This window comes from Hirundo rustica, chromosome Z, assembly GCF_015227805.2.
Source record: "Hirundo rustica isolate bHirRus1 chromosome Z, bHirRus1.pri.v3, whole genome shotgun sequence".
NCBI lineage: Eukaryota > Metazoa > Chordata > Aves > Passeriformes > Hirundinidae > Hirundo > Hirundo rustica.
Window position 1 is genome coordinate 87,972,183 of NC_053488.1, and position 16,341 is coordinate 87,988,523.

Sequence of the window (16,341 nt, forward strand, 5' to 3'; positions counted from 1 at the left end):
GTGTTGGTGCTGCAGGCCAGCATATACAGTTTGGAAAATGATCAGCAAAACTTTCTATTTTGGCCTTTTTTTTTTTTTTTTTTTTTTTTTTTTTTTTTTTTTTTTTTTTTTTTTAATAAATGCTTTAAGCTTTCCAAACTATCACAATTAATTGTTGTGCATTGCACTGTTTTTCTAACTCTAACAGATACAACAAGTTTCCCAGACTCAGGAAAGAATTAATGTTGCAAGCAGGCTGACAGTGTTTGGTGTTTGCCGTAGAATTCATCATCCCTGAAAAGATGCATATTCTACTGCTTTGTTTTGAAATCCATAAATTTTCTCAGTACTTTGTAATGCCCTGAATTTCACCATATATCTGCGGTACAGATGGTGTAAACTATGAACCCAGGCAGAAATTGCACTTTGTTTTATTTGTCATGCCCTCTCTTTGTGCTGCTCTTCTCCCTCAGGATTTTGTTCTAAATTCCTCCTCACTCCTCAGCAAAGACTCACATAAATACTGAGGTTGCCACCACTTGTGGAAACTTCCTCTGCCAGGGTGCCCACAGAAAGTCATTGCCATGGACAAGATTAGTTCTAGGTGCTTATTAACTTTAAAAAGTTAAAGGTTTTCAGGGAAATATCCTAAGCTGAAGTGCTCTTACCAGATTAATTAATTATGTATTACCAAAGTATTTGCACCATGGGGACATTTTTAGTACTGGGTTGTTTATCTGGTAATTTCATACTTATATTTTACTCTCTGAATTAGTTGTTGTTTATTAAGCTAAATTAAGGAAAATGCCATTTTAAAAGGATGCCAAGCTCCAGCCAGTAGATGTTGTTGCATAGTTGTTTCCCTATAAGAAAACTCGATTTTTACAGCCATCCTCTGTCATGCACATGTTAAAATTTTCTCCTTCCCAAGATTTGTTTTTGGATATTAAGGATAGTTTCACAGAATCGGTTAGGTTGGCGAAGTTTTCAAGTCCAAGATCTGTGAAATCTTTGCCATCCACAGTAGATTCTTGTGTTTTATCTGTCCTGATTTGGCTTCCCTATAGAGCAGCCTGCCTGGGAGGTGGTGCTTGAGGCAATCAGGCCTCAGCAAGAACAAGGCTCTTGGTTCTTTTGAATTCTGACTGGTTTTTTTTAACTGCTTTCATACGTGTGCCTAACACACAGAGCTCTGTCTGTTTAAGTAAAAGTGAGGCTGCTTTATGATCTGTTTCATTCTTTCTATTTCTGGATTTACAAGTGTTGTGACTTTGAAACATCTGAATTTTTTTTTTTTTTTTTTTTTTGAGGAGCAGTGAGAGAGGGAAGAGTTTTCTGGCTTTCTCTTTACAGAACACAGCTAAAACACTCGGCTTCTGGGCTTGGCAGTTTTACAGCAACTTGATAAAATAAAAATAATCGTGCCATCACTATTTTATCTTCCTCCTTTCAGATGTGCTTCCTTCAGGATTGCTTCTTCCTTTCATATTCGTGGCACTGTGCTCAGCAGCGTGGCAGGCTGTTCACAAGCTCTGCCAAGCTGAGGATTTGAGAGAAAGTAAACAACTCAGTTGGAAACACGGATAGCAAGTGTTGTGGAGCCTCTAAGAAGCAGAGATATGCTGCTGTATTATACAAGAGTTCACTTAATGGAAAAATGCTGTTTTCCCCTTCGAAGGGATGAATCTCTCTTGCTGGCCGTAGTGAAATAAGCCAGCCGTGCGCAGCACTCTGTGCAGACCACTTCTCTATCCAGTTGTTTTGTAGCACTAGTCCTGATGGAGGGGGGAAAATAAAAAAAAAGGATTTTTTTCCTTCAGTTAGAAGATAAAACAATATTAATAAGGAATAAAGGCACACGCTAGAACCACCTGGAAAGGCTTGATAGAAGGAGCTGGGAAATTCGCAAGGGAGCTGCAAAGATGGGCAGTAATTGAAGGAGTCTTTTCCTTCATGCAAAAAAAGTTTTTCCTCACACATTCCTCAAATGTAGTGGTGTGAGAGTTGTTTTACTAAGTTATTAAGTTATTTGTGTAAGATTTTTAAGTTATTTTTGTAATGGTTCAGTCCACTGTACCCCCCTGTGTTTTGTAATAGTTTTCTCCTTATGAGTTAGGTATATAACCAGACGTTTTATGCCAATCATTCCTCCCCTGCACCTCTCCCTGTCAATCCCCCCCTCTCCTCATGGTCGCCCTGTCTGTCACTTCGAGACCCTTCCCTGGATTCTGGAAAGATCCAGGAGAGGTGTCGAGTGGTAGGCTGGTGCCCGGGGAATCCCCTCCTCCCCTCCTGTGATTTGTTAATGGTTCAGAAGTTGACACCCCTGTTACACCCCTGTGTTCCCTGGTTGCCTGACCCGTTGTCAGCCCTCCCCCGGTTATAAGTGGCTGTCAAGCTTTGATCTCTGCTCTCCCTGGGCAGCAGTGGTCTGAGGCGGAGCTCCTTGCCGGAGTCCCCTTAATAAACTACCTTCTACCCTGCCGAAAGAGAGATGACTCTTTTTCCGTCGCCGCAGTCGCAACTCCATCAGGTCCAGTCGCTGCTGTGGGGAACCAAGAGCCCACCGGGAGGAGGTTACTCGCCCTGCCTGTAACCCCGACCGATCCTCGCTGTGGCAGTGCAGAACTGAGCTAGGCTGCGCTCCCGCCAGGCGTGAGAGGACACTGCTATACTCAAATATTGGTTTACTTGCAAGTGATATTTATTCCGTCAGCTACAAATCCATTAGCGATGCTTTAGTCCAGCAGATTCTGGGTTTTGCCAACAGGGTTGATTTAACTCAGGCAATGTGTGTATCACTCCTACCCTCACCAAAGAGCAGTGAGATGAAAGACAGTTCTTAATTATCTTCTTAGGGAGGAGGTAGGGCTTAACTATTAAGAAACATCTTAAAAACATTGTCTAGAGCAGTTTTCCTGAGGAATAAAGATTGCTGTCGGAGGATTTCCCTCCTCCTGCCTCTTCTGTGCTGTTCCTGTGCAGTCTCTAACTCTTAATTCTGTGTCTCCACAATCTGAGAAAGATGAAGCTCAGATTAGCCCTCAGAATTATTACTTTGTTGGTTTTTTTTAAAGTTCATACCTAGGTTTGTGAGGCCCTGAGACATCCATATTAGTTTAGGGGACTGCAGGTAGTTCATGCTGTGTATTTCGCTGAACTAATTCATCCCTCCTGGATGCATACTTCAGATCTTCAATTTTCACTGGAAGACCTGGACCAACGTTTCTACCATTTTTTCCAGTGATACCTCTTTGCTTTAGAAACCTTGGAATGTGTCTGACACTGTACATTTACCATAGAGCATAGCACTTGCACTCAGATACCAGAATTACTGGATAGCATGACTTGAATAGGTAGCTTTTAAACAGGTGCCAAAAAGTACTTATCAACTTTTCTTGGACAGGAAAATTCCTTTCTTCAACACTTTTTGTTGTCGTGAGAGACAATATTTTTAATCAGGGCTAGCCAGGTATTTCTTAAACCTGTTTTAATAACTGCCACAATGCTTATCCCGGTCCTTACTCAGTGGTCTTCCTTCTCCAAATAAACCAAACTCCCTTGGAAAGGAAGGGTGGCAGTCAGGATGGTAAGGACAGAGTGCAGAATGAGGAGTACAGAACAGCTCTTTTCGTGGTGCTGTAGCAGAAACGGGGCAAACCTCTGTTGGTACCCGGGAACATACAAAACAGGGAATGCAGCAGAAGACCAAACAAAAAGAGCTGCAGAAAATAAATGCTTCTGAATTAGTCTGTTTAGCCATGATAGATGCCTTGTCAACCTGCTGCACCTAAAAGCTAAATACATGTGTTGGAGAGGAAAAAAAAAAGAAAAAAAAGCCAATTGAAGAAAATCAATCATTGGGGTGTAGGCTATTAAATGTTGACAAGTGGTAAAGGCTGGTTATACTGCTCTAAAACTTTGGGGGATAGCAAAACACCTTTGAGTAAACTTAGGGTCCTTAAATCAAAAATGAAAGTTTGTTGTTTTTCTTCATGGCATGATATGTCAGGGGCCAGTATTCTCAGAGACTGTTACACAGTGCGAAATTACTGGTTTAGTCAGTTTTTTATATTTCTGACCTTGAGATCCAGATCATTATGGTTGATGCCCCTGACAGAACTGCAGAGTTCAGAAAAGGTTGAGGTTTTGTAACAGTAAAAATCTGATTTTTTTTTTTTTTTTTTTTTTTTTAATTTAATTAACTAACCAGCAATAATGTTAACACAAAATGGAAGTCAGGTAAGTGATTAATTCCATTCTGTAGGGAGCAGTGCACAGAAAGGCCACACAGCTTCTCCATTTGTTTTTCTTCTACAGCCAAAGACTTTGCCATGAAATTGCGTGAAAATGCAAGCTGAAGTCCTAAGGAGACAATGTTTCAGACTCCTTGGAATTGCTTTCTTAAAATAACAAAGCTCCCATTGATTTCTACTTCCCCAACATGTTTTAGACTGTAAGGTTTAAATTGTTTTAATTTATATGAAAAGGAAGGAGATCACATGGGGTGTGTTAACAGTGTGGCGACCCAGGGCTCCAATCCCCTGTTTCCTTGTTATTGATTTGGCAGGGTTATTTGGTGGTTCTGCCTCTTCCCAAGGGCTGAGGACTGATGACCAGCCTTTGATGGGTGGATGAGAAGGAGGTGGTGACCAAATTTAACTGCGACAGCCCCGTGCCCTCTTGTCAATGCCTAGGAAATGCACTTACGCCAGTCCATACTGGAATGAACAGAGGGGCGCTAAGTGATGGACAGTAGTCATCACTTAAAGGCTTGTCCTCGGTTACAGTGTAAGATGTGCCCACAGTCTGTGTTCTATCACCATCTCCATGAGCTGTTGAAGCTCGGTTGGGCAGCGTTTCCCTTGCCCCCTCCCTCCAGACTCTCTCCTGTCAATGGCCCATCAGTGCCCTGCTGCATGACTCACAGATAACTCCCTCCAGGAGCTGTCTCTGTTTAATGGGCAATCAAGGACCCATTGCAAGGCTGATAAAATGATATCAGCCCATTGTGAGGTGCTCTGCCCAGGGGGAGGAGCCAGGCATTCCCACCTGGATACAATCTGGGATTTGGGACAGCACAGGCAGCCTTATCTACTGGGTTCCCAAGGACAAGAGCTACCAGAGCTTTCTGTGGGAACACTGCTTCAACAAGACCACTTCATCTGGACTCCTACCACCACCACAGGGTATCAGGTTGTATTCTGACCCTGTCAGTGATCTTTTGTACTACTGCATTTGTTTTATTTTATTTTACCTTTTTTTTCTCTTCTGTTAAATTATTTTTCTGACTTGGAGCCTCTTGCTGGTTTTGTTTTGCTTTCAAGCCAGCACTAGATCTACCAGGAAGAAACAGGAAAACAAAGAGCAAAAGCCTGGTGTGTCTAACCCTGACTGTTGGTGAGTTTTTCAAAGAGATGATTTCATCTCCCTTGTAATTTGTGTCCTCTGCTGTTTTTCCTCTGAGATGCAGTGTTGGGGTATCACGGCATACCTGAGCCTTTGGCACACGCTCTGGTGGCAGGATTGTGCTGAACAAAATTGATCCCAGGCTGTGCTCTGGGGTCCCAACAGAAACTGCTCTGGGTCCCTTTGAAGGCTGTTCTGATCTTTGGGTCAGCTTTTACAAGGCAAGGGCAGGTGGGTGTAGAAAGTACTTGCTTAAATCATTACTTTAGTATTCTTCTGGAAGTCCTTCTGGCAGGGTGTTTACCTCAGAGCTAGCCACAGTTTCCTGACACAAAGAAGAAATTGCCTCTGAATAAAAGCCCACTGGAAGCGATCAATCTTCCACAGCAGCAGAGAGCTACTGGAACAGAGAGCAGAAAGTTATATTGTGTGTTATATGGCCTATTAGTGACTCCTAGGCACGGCTGCAGAGGAGTCAAAGCTTCTCTTCCTCACACTGGAAGGAACTAAATGCAAAACTGCTAATTAAGCACAGACAAAATTAATTTTACGGTGTGTTTCCTACAGGTAACATCCCAAGGCCGTGGCAGATTTTATGGAGACATTAAGGCCAGGTGAAGAAACAGCACTGCTGTTGTGCAGCTGGTTTTCCTCATAAACAAATAACACAGAATATTCTGTGGTGACCTTACCTGCATGAGGCAGAAGGAGTTTTTCAAATGGTAGTTGAGGTTGTGAGGGCTTTCCAATCTAATTGTAATTGCTGGCGGAGCTAGCAAGGAGGTGCAGAAATGTTCCTTTTGCCTCTGTTACCCGTCAGAGCCCATTCGTTTAAGATCTTGTTAGTAAAGCTGTAGTTCAAATGGTATCTTCAAAGCACCAGGTGGGACAAAGGCCCAAGAGAGCACCCCACAGCAGGAGGGGTGTGCTGGGTATCCAGACATCCTTCCCTGAAATGTTGGTGTGTGTCACCCGCAAGCATTTGCAATGCTCGTCGCGTTGAACGGAGCTTTAAAATCGCTTCAAAACAAAGAATTTCTAAGCTTGTAATTGGATTTTGTGTTTGTTTGTTTTTCTTCTGTTAGTCGTCTCCTTGATGAAATTTTGTTTTCTTATACTAATTGTCGTTCAAGAAACCCAGATTGGATTTTCTTCTTATAATTACTTTGGAGATGCAAGAGAGTAAGGAGACTCAAAACATTTCAGGAAGGCAAAGACAACGGGAACTCTAGAAATTCCTTGCGTTTGTCCACTTTTTTTTTTTTTTTTTTTTTTCCCCTACATTCCTTAAATTCAGGAAACAGGAAAAGTTTAAGGGCTTGTTTTACTGGTAAAATCTTTACTTTAAAATAGCTCCCTGATGTCACGCATGAGATAAATCATAGCAGGGGTTGTTTTGACACTCTGGAGTGTTGTTACATTATGCACTGGTTTCCCAAGAGATCTTAAAATTTAACAAGCAGAGGCCAGTGTGAGTAATGAAATGAGGCAGCGGTGTAGCCATTTCAATTACACTTTTATTACGCAGCCATTCTTCCTGCAGTGCTTTAGACTTTGTGCAGTGCTTACCAGAGGATGAAGCGCTTGGTGTGAAGGAAGGGGAGCTCTGATTTTCTGGCTAAGCGGGCAGTGTGATCCCAGCTGGCTTTGACAGCGGGGCTGGAGCACTTTGGAGAGAAGGAATGCTTCTGCTCGCCTTGAATGGCTGAGACCCTGCCCAGAGAATGACAATATCTGGTAATTATTAATATCGTTAGGAGCCCAGGATTAGGTTCCTCTGGTTGGCTTTGAAGATGATGTTTCAAGTCTAAGGTTAACAGTGATTACTTTTTTTTTTTTTCCCCTCCCTTCCCCAGTAGGCCACAACAGCAGTTTTAATATTAATCATGTCCCTTATCTTTTTTTTTTTTCACTGCTTATCTCATAGTTACCTGCTTGTACAATTAATTTTTCCAGTGTGTTTATTTCTAATATAGGCTATCATCTAGAAAGGCTATTAAATTTTTTGAGGAGTTCTAATACAACTTGTACTTTAGATTGTGAACGTAAGTTCTCTTTTCATGCCCACAGACAACAACAAGCACGTTGTATGTAGAAATACATAGTTGAACATCTGAAAATTTAAAGCATCTCCCTCATTTATTCCATTTTAGGGAGCAATTTGAAGGCATCATAAGGGATTTTATTAAAATGGATTTCCATTCAGGGCTGCAATAACAGCACCAGGCACAGGAACTCCTCTTGGGTTACACAGGACGTTAAACAGATTTTGTTTCTGGAGTAAATTTATCCTTGTGGCCTCTGTATGCTTTAGGATAGCTGCCTAAGGGTGATATTTCTTGAACCCTCAGCGTGATCACTCTGCTAAAGCAAACGCAGTGGCACCAAGGATTCCCTGGGCACATTTTGGGCAGTGCAGGGATCACCTCTGCTCCCCTCCCATGGAACAGCTGCCGTACCCTGGTCAGCCTGGGGCTGATTTGGGTCTTTAAATTCCCCTCAGAACACACCAGCTCCCATTCTAACGCAATGCTGTTAGAAATCTCCCTCAACAGCTAAGATAGTTGTCAATTTAGACCACTTGTGTCTTTCTGAGATCAGCAAGAAGGGAGTCTGTTTTTCCTCCTTTTACCAGCAGCCCTGTTAAACCCTTTCCTGAATGGAAAACGATTACAGGTCTCCGCTGACAAGCTGCAATTTTTTTCAATTCCTGAAATGTCGTTTATAATAACAGCAATGACTAGCACAGCACACCTACAATATCTGTGTTGTGAGGGAACTCTGATTAGAATTTCAGCTGGTACCAAGGGGGCAGCTGGTTTTGCAGAAGGAGGCAGTTAGGCTGCTATTCATGTCCACAGCTACTCTGGCTAGCAATGAGTATTCATGTTTCTTAAAAAAAAAAAAAAATAGATAAAAAAATCGCAGAACTTTGACAGTATAAGGGCAAACTGATGGAATATTATTAAATGCTTCTGATTAGAAATGGGTGTGCAACATTTACCCCTTACAGAAAGTATCGCCAGGCTGTGGTGCAGTGAGAGCTTATGAGGGGAAAAAAAAAATTCAGTTTCAGAAAATGCAAAGGAAAAAGTTTTTTTTTTCCTCCATTTGCTATTTCTCCTCCAAGGAAAAAAAGAAAAAGTGCAAAAAGGCTGACAGATCTAGTGTCTGAGAGCAGAGCTGTATTTCTTTGCCTGTCTTAGGCGGGTTTTTTGGAGGGTTGTTTTTGGGGGTTTTTTTTGGTTGGTTTTTTTTTTCCTTTTTAACTAGCACATGTTAAAAAAAATACTCCTAAATGTGCTGGAATGTGCAGGGAGCTCACTGTGCTGGTGGAAGGGCTCTGGTACAGGGGTAGCACCCTAAAATTCAGGAAGTTTAGAAGCTGCCTGCAACCCTGCAAGGCTGAGGGTTGGCTCAGGAGTGGCGGCTCCTGTCCTGCTCTTTGTAACTTCACAGACCCCAAGAAGTGTTGGGCACTCTTATTTTCCCTTGCAATACCCGTGGAATTAGCCATTTATTATGCATCCCGTCTTTACTTTGCTTCTGAGTTTAGAAAGGAGCATTTTGTGGGACGAAATAAAGTGAATATCTGGACGCAAAGAATTTCAATCAGAATTGCTTCTCGGCCATTTAGCCAGCCAGCCTGTTCAATTTTGGATGGATGACACACTTCTCTGCTTCCTTTCACTTTTTTTAATCATTCTCATAAAATACACCACTGCGGCATAAAGAATGTTCCATCTGACAATATGCATACGTATTTTCCAGGAATAAATTAGGACATTTCCCAACGCTCCAGCACATCACTGTTTAATATAGGCCAATAGATCAAAGGCAACCACTGTAGTTTCCCTCCTGGGGCTGTTAAAGCCACTATAAACGTGACCCTTTCTAATATGTGCTGTATTATTTAGAAAGCTAGAGTTAGTCTATTCAAGAAGTTGTTGAATTTGGGCTTCTTTCCAAGTTCATCTTTCTGTGGCGTGGAAAAAGATTACTCTGGTTATCAGGTGAATTTTTTTGTTGCCACCTGCACCACCTGCGTTTGAACTGTGAACCAGCAGCCACCAACAGCAGAGCCAAGCTGTAACTTCACATTTCTTGTGTTGAGCCCATCCAAAGTTTCAGGCAGCTCTCACTTTGCTGAGGAATCCAGAGAGGAGGAGACAAAGGATTGAATCTTTACATTTGGGATTAAACTCTGCAGAGCAATTCCCTCGTTCTGGTGGTAAACTGTATTTTAGTGATGGTATCCACGGGATTTCCCTCCAATGCATGGGTGAAGTTGGTGTGTGTGTGTCACCGTGAAACACAAAGAAATCACACGCAGACAAGAGATTTCTGCAGAGGTTCTTCTGATCCAGCTTCCAGCTGAAAGGGCGGAGAGAAGAGAGCCCTTTGTTTATTCTTTTACTTTTATACATTTGTGGGTCCAGCAGAAGATTGGCTTTTTGCGGTTTCCACCCCTCAGCCTCAGTGGCCAGACGAATTGTCAGTTACAATTGTTTTCAGGTTAGAAATATGCAAACAAAGGACAGAGAATGAAAAACAAAGGATTTGTTTATATTACTTCTGTGGGAAATGTAGAAGAACTGCTCTAATATTCTACAGTAACTAAAAGATCTGACTCCATTTATGAAAATCAAAAGGCTAATAAAGAAACTCAGAAAAACCAGGGTAACATGTGTGTGTAAGGGAAATGAGGAATGCTGTGTGTGACTGGAAAAGTTTGATGGGAGTATGGGCCCCACTCTGAGAGATTCTTGTGTAAGGTATTCACCAAAGCATCAAACACCACCAGTAAGTACAAAATTCGGGAGCTTCCCTAGAAAGTAATTGATTAATATGTTGCATTGACTAAATATTAGCACAGTGGAAGTCATCTCACCACGGAATTATCAGAATCTTACTGATAAAAGACTTTACAATCTTTCTTAGCATTTGGGTGATGCTGTACTAGTTTATTGTGGAATTACTGTCACAAAGATTGGGGGAAAAGAAGAACAGATGATTTTATTCTGTTATGGAGGTCCAAACTAAAAAAAAAATCCAAACCAAACCAGCAAATTCTCTTTTGTTTTTAGCAGTACTCCAGGTAAAGAAAGTCAAAAGTTTCCAGTAAATAGTTCTTAGACTAAGAAAGAGTAGTAAGGGTTTTTTTTGTTGTTGTTGTTTTGTTGGTGGTGGTGGTGGTGGTGGTTTTTTGTTTTTTTTTTTTTCCTTTTTTCTTTTGTAGCAAGAGAAATCTGGAACAGCCATGGTCCTCTGCCAAATCTTTAACCCAGCTTACGGCTATGTCTGTTATCTCTGGTTTCTAACTGGAACCTGTTAATATCCCATTTCATTATGAGAACAGTAATATTTATAAATAACAATATTTACTGCCTTGAACAGCTTATTTCTGTAAATGCCTGTCTATTTTTTTTTTTCCCCTGGTGTCCACGGTGTGGGATGTCACAGCACTGCCAAGATTGATGCTCAGCCTTGGGCCCAGGCATTTACTGACCCAACTTTCTGATTGAACAATGCAATAGAACTCCACAGCCCTCCATTCCTTCTCTGTCACGCACTGGAGATATTTATTATCCTCCCTCACACAATTTAGTGCACTTTGGCATATGCTCAGATAAATTACATCAAAGATTAGTGAGGTCTTTTATTTTCCCCCCCCCAGAGACTGGAATTCGGCATTGTGAAACTTCACCAGCGCTGCTGTCCCCACCCACCTCCTGTTTAGAACTCACAGGATGTCAGTTGAGGAGTGTTTGCTTAAATCAGCACTAAAAAAAGCACCTGCAATCAGGGTTTCAGACATATTCAAGAGTGGCTGATCACAGAAATCACTTTTTTCTGCCGGTAAACACGGTGGAGTGGTTGCATGCTTAGGTTGTTAATTCAGACAGGGCTGTGTGGCAGACTCGCTGCTTCTGCCTTTCCTAGGCATGGTCTCACAAGTGCTTTGTGATTTAATGAAATCTCGAGGAGCTGAAGTAAAGCATCGAGTTCAGTGTAAACAAATCATTTATTACATAAACAAATGAGATCTAAATTACAGTGATTTTTCAGCTGACACAGATCAGTGCAAGGTAAATAGTCATTTACTTTACACCGTGTAGCTGCAAGAACACAAATGCATTGAGGTGTCGAAGAGCAGGGGCTGCAGGTGGGGGATGATGGAGATTTGTCCCTTCCTCTGCCCAGTTTCTGTCTGAAGACACAGCTCTGTCCCACAAGGAAATCCTTCGTGCAGCCTCTCGTGGAGGGCGATGACTGGGGAGCCCTTAAATTTTACAAGAACCGTTCATTTGCTAGTGCCAAATGAGACAAAAGAACCTCAGCCTTTTTCTCCACTTGCATTTAATTTCCTTCCCTTGCATAGGTGTTTGTCGTTGTTGGGGTTTTTTGGGGGTTTTTTTGGTTTGTTTTGGTGGTGTGGGGTTTTTTTTGGTTTTTTTTGGTTTTTTGGTTTTTTTTTTTTTTTTTTTTTTTTTTTGTGAAAAAATATTATTATTTCATGGAATCTGATCAGTTGAGAAGAAAAAAAAAAAAAAAAAAAAGGAAAATCTTGGTTCTGACCTTTCCTGACTACAGGAAAGGTCCTTTTCTAATGCTACAGGGCTAAAGCTAACTCTTGAGTTATGACTTTTTTTTTTCTTTTTCAATTGGATATTTTATAGACAAAAGAACGACTCAATTCCTGTGAAGCTGGAACTCTGTTGGCCACTTTGAGTAGTCTTTGAGAAACAACCAGGCTTGGAGAAAAAGTACAGGATATTAGAGGACAGGTTCAATGGCCCAAGACTGTCCATGCCCACAGACAGACACAATGTAGTTATAGGATCTCTACATCACATGATTTTACAATAAATATCCTTACAACTCGGAGGGGAGATCTGTTATTGGAGCTGATTGTTCCATTTACTGGCAAGGGTGCTAAATCCTGTTTCTTCCACCTTGGTGGCCAACGGGTCTGTGTCTGGGGTGCTGGATCAGGTGTATCTGTTGTTATCAGGCAGAAGATTACTCCTGTTAGCAAGCTTGACCTTCACTTGGACGGTCAGCACTGTTAAGTTGTTGGTAATGACACACATTTGCTCCAGCTTGGTGGAGAGAGTATTTTCCTGACCCAAATACAACTCTGCCATGTGTCTGTAGCACAGTGCTGGTGAAATATTTTCCTTTTCTTTTGCTTTTCCTCTAATGATTAATAGTAAACCTAGTGATAAATTTGATCGAAAGGGTGGCAATTATAATTCCATTAATCACCTGATAATTGGGGTCCAGGGCTCAACTGTGACTTTAGCTTCTCCATCCCAAGGAATTAAAGAGAAATTTTCTATTAATCACCGTGTCCCAGCTGCTGACAGGGCCTGTTCTAACAATAGATCTAATCATTTCAAGATGCATCACAATTAGTGAGGGGAGGATCAAGGAGTCTGAGCAGCCTCCAGTCCCGGGGGATTACAGGAAGGAGCCTCTCTGTTCCACCAACCACTTACCTCTTCCCTGGGGGTTTATAAAAGTTTCAAGCTTTTAATAAACTTCACCTGGCTTGTGGAGTCTGCTCCAAGCTGTCAGGATGTCCCCAGTGAAATGGGGTTGTTGGGCGGTGCGTGCCACACCTGGAACCAAAGGTGCAGAGTGTTTTACTGACTTGTGCATGGAAAAAAACATCCGGCTGCAACTCCCTCGCTGTGCCTCAGCATACGGAGAAGGGTTTGAGCAGATGTGTGGTTAAGTGGTGAATTAGGAGAGAGTGCTGTGCCTGATTTTGTGTAACCAAAGAGCAGCTTTGTGACACCGTTAACAGCCAGAGTGTCCAGCTAGGCTGGAAACACCAAATGCATCTTAAGCTGCTGCTTCAGGCCTCCAGCTGGTAGGAGCAGTGTTTGTATAAATCTTCCAGAGGGATTCTTCGTGCTCACTTGCTCTCTTATCTGCCCTAAGTACAGGAATAAATGAAGCCACCAATGTGTGAGCAACATCCTGAAAATAAAGACTCCATGCACCGAGAATCAATGAATTTTCTAAATTCTATCTGTGGAGATAAGGCAGAGGTATCCATGTCTGAGATACTGAGATGATGTAACTAAGGCAACTGGAATAATAATTTGACATCAGAAGGAAGCTGGTATAAATGGGATTTTGGGGAGTTGGGCGCATTTTCCAGAGGTTTATTTAAACTCTTTTCGGGAAAAGTGAAACTTGTCAGAAACATAAAAATCTGCTGTTGTGGTAAATCTTTACAAAAGTCTTTGGTTTTGAATGGAAGATTATAAGGGATCTTCTGAAGACAAATACAACATTTTAAAGGTCTTCACATCAAACCTTTTAAGCCACAAATTGTGTTTGAGTTTAGAAGTTGTTCCATGATGCAATATTCGCATTCTGAGCCCTTGGAGGTGCCAGGGTATGAAACAGCCTTCCCCATGAGTAGAAAAACTCAGCTAAGCCTTGTTCTGGAAGAAGATTATTGAACTGAGTGAGCTAAAGCTGGGAGACAATGAAAAGTAGACAAATCTTGGATCTAATGCTTTTTTAAAGATATGGTAATTTTTGGTCTTCTTTGTTAATGCTGATAGCACTTTGTCACGAAAGAGGAAATAAACCCAGCACCCACTTCTGGGACAGAAAACAATCACCTTCTTCATATTTGGTACTGAATTACCACCTTTTGTCTTTGATAAGGCAAATCTTCATCTGTCATCTTCTGTGGTGTGGAAACAATTTTTGTCTGAATGTGTTTTGGTTCAGTCCCAGTTTGTTAGAAATGAGCAGGCAAATACTGTTATCCCTTAGTAAGGGCTTGTATTAAGTGTGTGCTTTACAGTAGTCTAATACTCAGTAGTGAGATTATTTTTAATACGTTTATGCCCTCTTTTAATTTATTTGGGTATGTAAAGGATGTATAATATCATAGGAAACTTACACAAATCTTAAAGTCTTGCTTTGCTGATCATGTTGAAGGTCAGAGCATGGAAAGAAATGAAAAAAGCCACAAACCTGTTTATTTGCTCTTTTGTACCTGTTTCCTTTCTTCTCCTGATGTAATTTTCTTACTACTTTCTTTCACAGTCACACAGATTTTTATATATTCCCTATAAAGAAAAAAAAAAAAAAACCACTGTGATATTACACCCTCAGATAAGGACCCTGCAGATTCACATATGTCAGAATTACTCCAGAATTAATTTCCTTGATGGGGGATGCTGTATGTTGCAGTGAATGCTTGTGTGGTTTTACTGGTGTCCGTTTGAGACTGGCACTCTCAGGGCAGCCAATTTCCAGTAGTCTTTGGGTCATGAAAAAGACTTTTTGTGCTTTCTTCCATGAGTACTATAAATAATGAAATTTTTGTATTTGTCCCTTCCTTGTGGGGACTGAAGGCAGCAGCAGCAGCCGTGATGTGGCAGGAATTGCCATTTGGGATCCTGCTGGCAAATAAATATAGTGTAGCAAAAAGGTGTCATTACAGTTACTTGTTTTGCCCAGGTCGTGAAAGGCTGTGATTCATTAGCACCAAATATGCTACAGAACATAACTGCTGCAACCTGAAGTTTTACAGAAATGGAAGGGCAAGAATTTTTATTTTTTTTTAAGTTGGAGGAAGGGGGATTTGGGGATGGGGGGAAGGAAGTCCCTCTAGCAGCAGTTGAGGATATTAATTTTCACTTGACATTGATAAAATGAATATGCAGTAAAAATGAATATGCAGTAAAGAGAAGTTATGTAAAAATCACGGTAGAGATGAATATTCGGAATAGCCAATATTCATAAACCTTTGCATAGGATCCTTTTATGTCCTTTATGATTGTTCTTTCACCATGTCTTCCTGTCATAAGCTCCTCAGCTTAGGAAAAAAGAGTGTCGTACAATTTGTGACAGATTTATGGTAATAAAAAAATGTATAAGGTGTTCTTTTGGTGGTTTTTTTTTTTTTGTTTGTTTGTTTGTTTTTGGAGAATATGTTGCTTTAAACCTGCGCCCTAAAAATAGTTTTGGGTGTTTCAGCTTGGTTCAGTAAAGGCAATCCTTCAAGTATGGGGCGACAACTAGAATATGAAGATTTTCTTTTGAATGATGTGAGGAATTTTTCTTCCCATTTACACCAACCCTTCATATCCCTAAAACTTCTTCAACAAAGGGCAGAAGGATAATAATTACTGGTTATATGGTGGTTTTGTTTGGACAAGCAGGAGAATACGTTTTTGTATCCCCCCCAATCCTAGACTTGGATTAACTTTGGATTCCGGAGCTTTCTCATTGTTTCAGGGTATTTAATTTGCTCTCCCAGTAAATTTTGTTGACACTTTTTGCTTGCTATAATTTAGGCTTTTCAAGTTCACCTTGAGCTGGGGCTGCATACCAATGGAGGAAATCTTTTAATTTTTTAATTTTAATTTTTGGTGGAAGGCGTACTTGCAAGGCAGGTTCTGTGTCTTTTTGTAGAATATCAGCTCTACAGCCCTGTGCATGCCATGTTGTATCATAAGGATTGTTAGCAAGAAATGTTTGCTTTCTCTTTTATTTTTTTTTTTTTTTTTTTTTTTTTTTTTTTTTTCCTCTGCTGGTGCTTTGCTCTAAGGTGGCAGTGATGTTTGCTAGAGGTTTTTTTGCAGTATAGGTGCAATCTGTGGAGAATATACAGCATTTCCAATAAAAATAATTCTTATGTCACGACATGACGATGTTACAGATTGTAAATTTTGACTTTACTGCCAACCTCTGCCTTTTCCTTGCTGCTCTGCGCAGTCCTCTGTTGAGCAAAACATTGTCATTGTTATTCTTTAAATAGTATGGGGACATAATTTCGGTAGCAGAAGGATAAAAATGTCTCAGTGTCTCTTTCTTATGGTGTTTTTGACTCGTTCCACTCTGCAGTGTTTTTTAACTCTGTAACAAAGGTGGCATTGCCTGGTAAATGTAATATCTTATTGGAATCTCATTAGC

General features: G+C 41.0%; 1 protein-coding gene and 1 long non-coding RNA gene across 4 annotated transcripts in view; both read left to right on the forward strand.

Moving 5' to 3' along the window:
* The window catches only part of LOC120765753 (protocadherin-11 X-linked), a 452,351-nt gene that overhangs the window by 213,540 nt on the left and 222,470 nt on the right, over positions 1 to 16,341 (forward strand). The gene's annotated exons all lie outside the window — the stretch shown is intronic.
* Positions 5,093 to 6,247, forward strand: LOC120765755 (uncharacterized). The gene is made up of 3 exons (XR_005704503.2): positions 5,093 to 5,175; positions 5,307 to 5,379; positions 5,956 to 6,247. It is a non-coding gene; the product is annotated as an uncharacterized LOC120765755 (long non-coding RNA).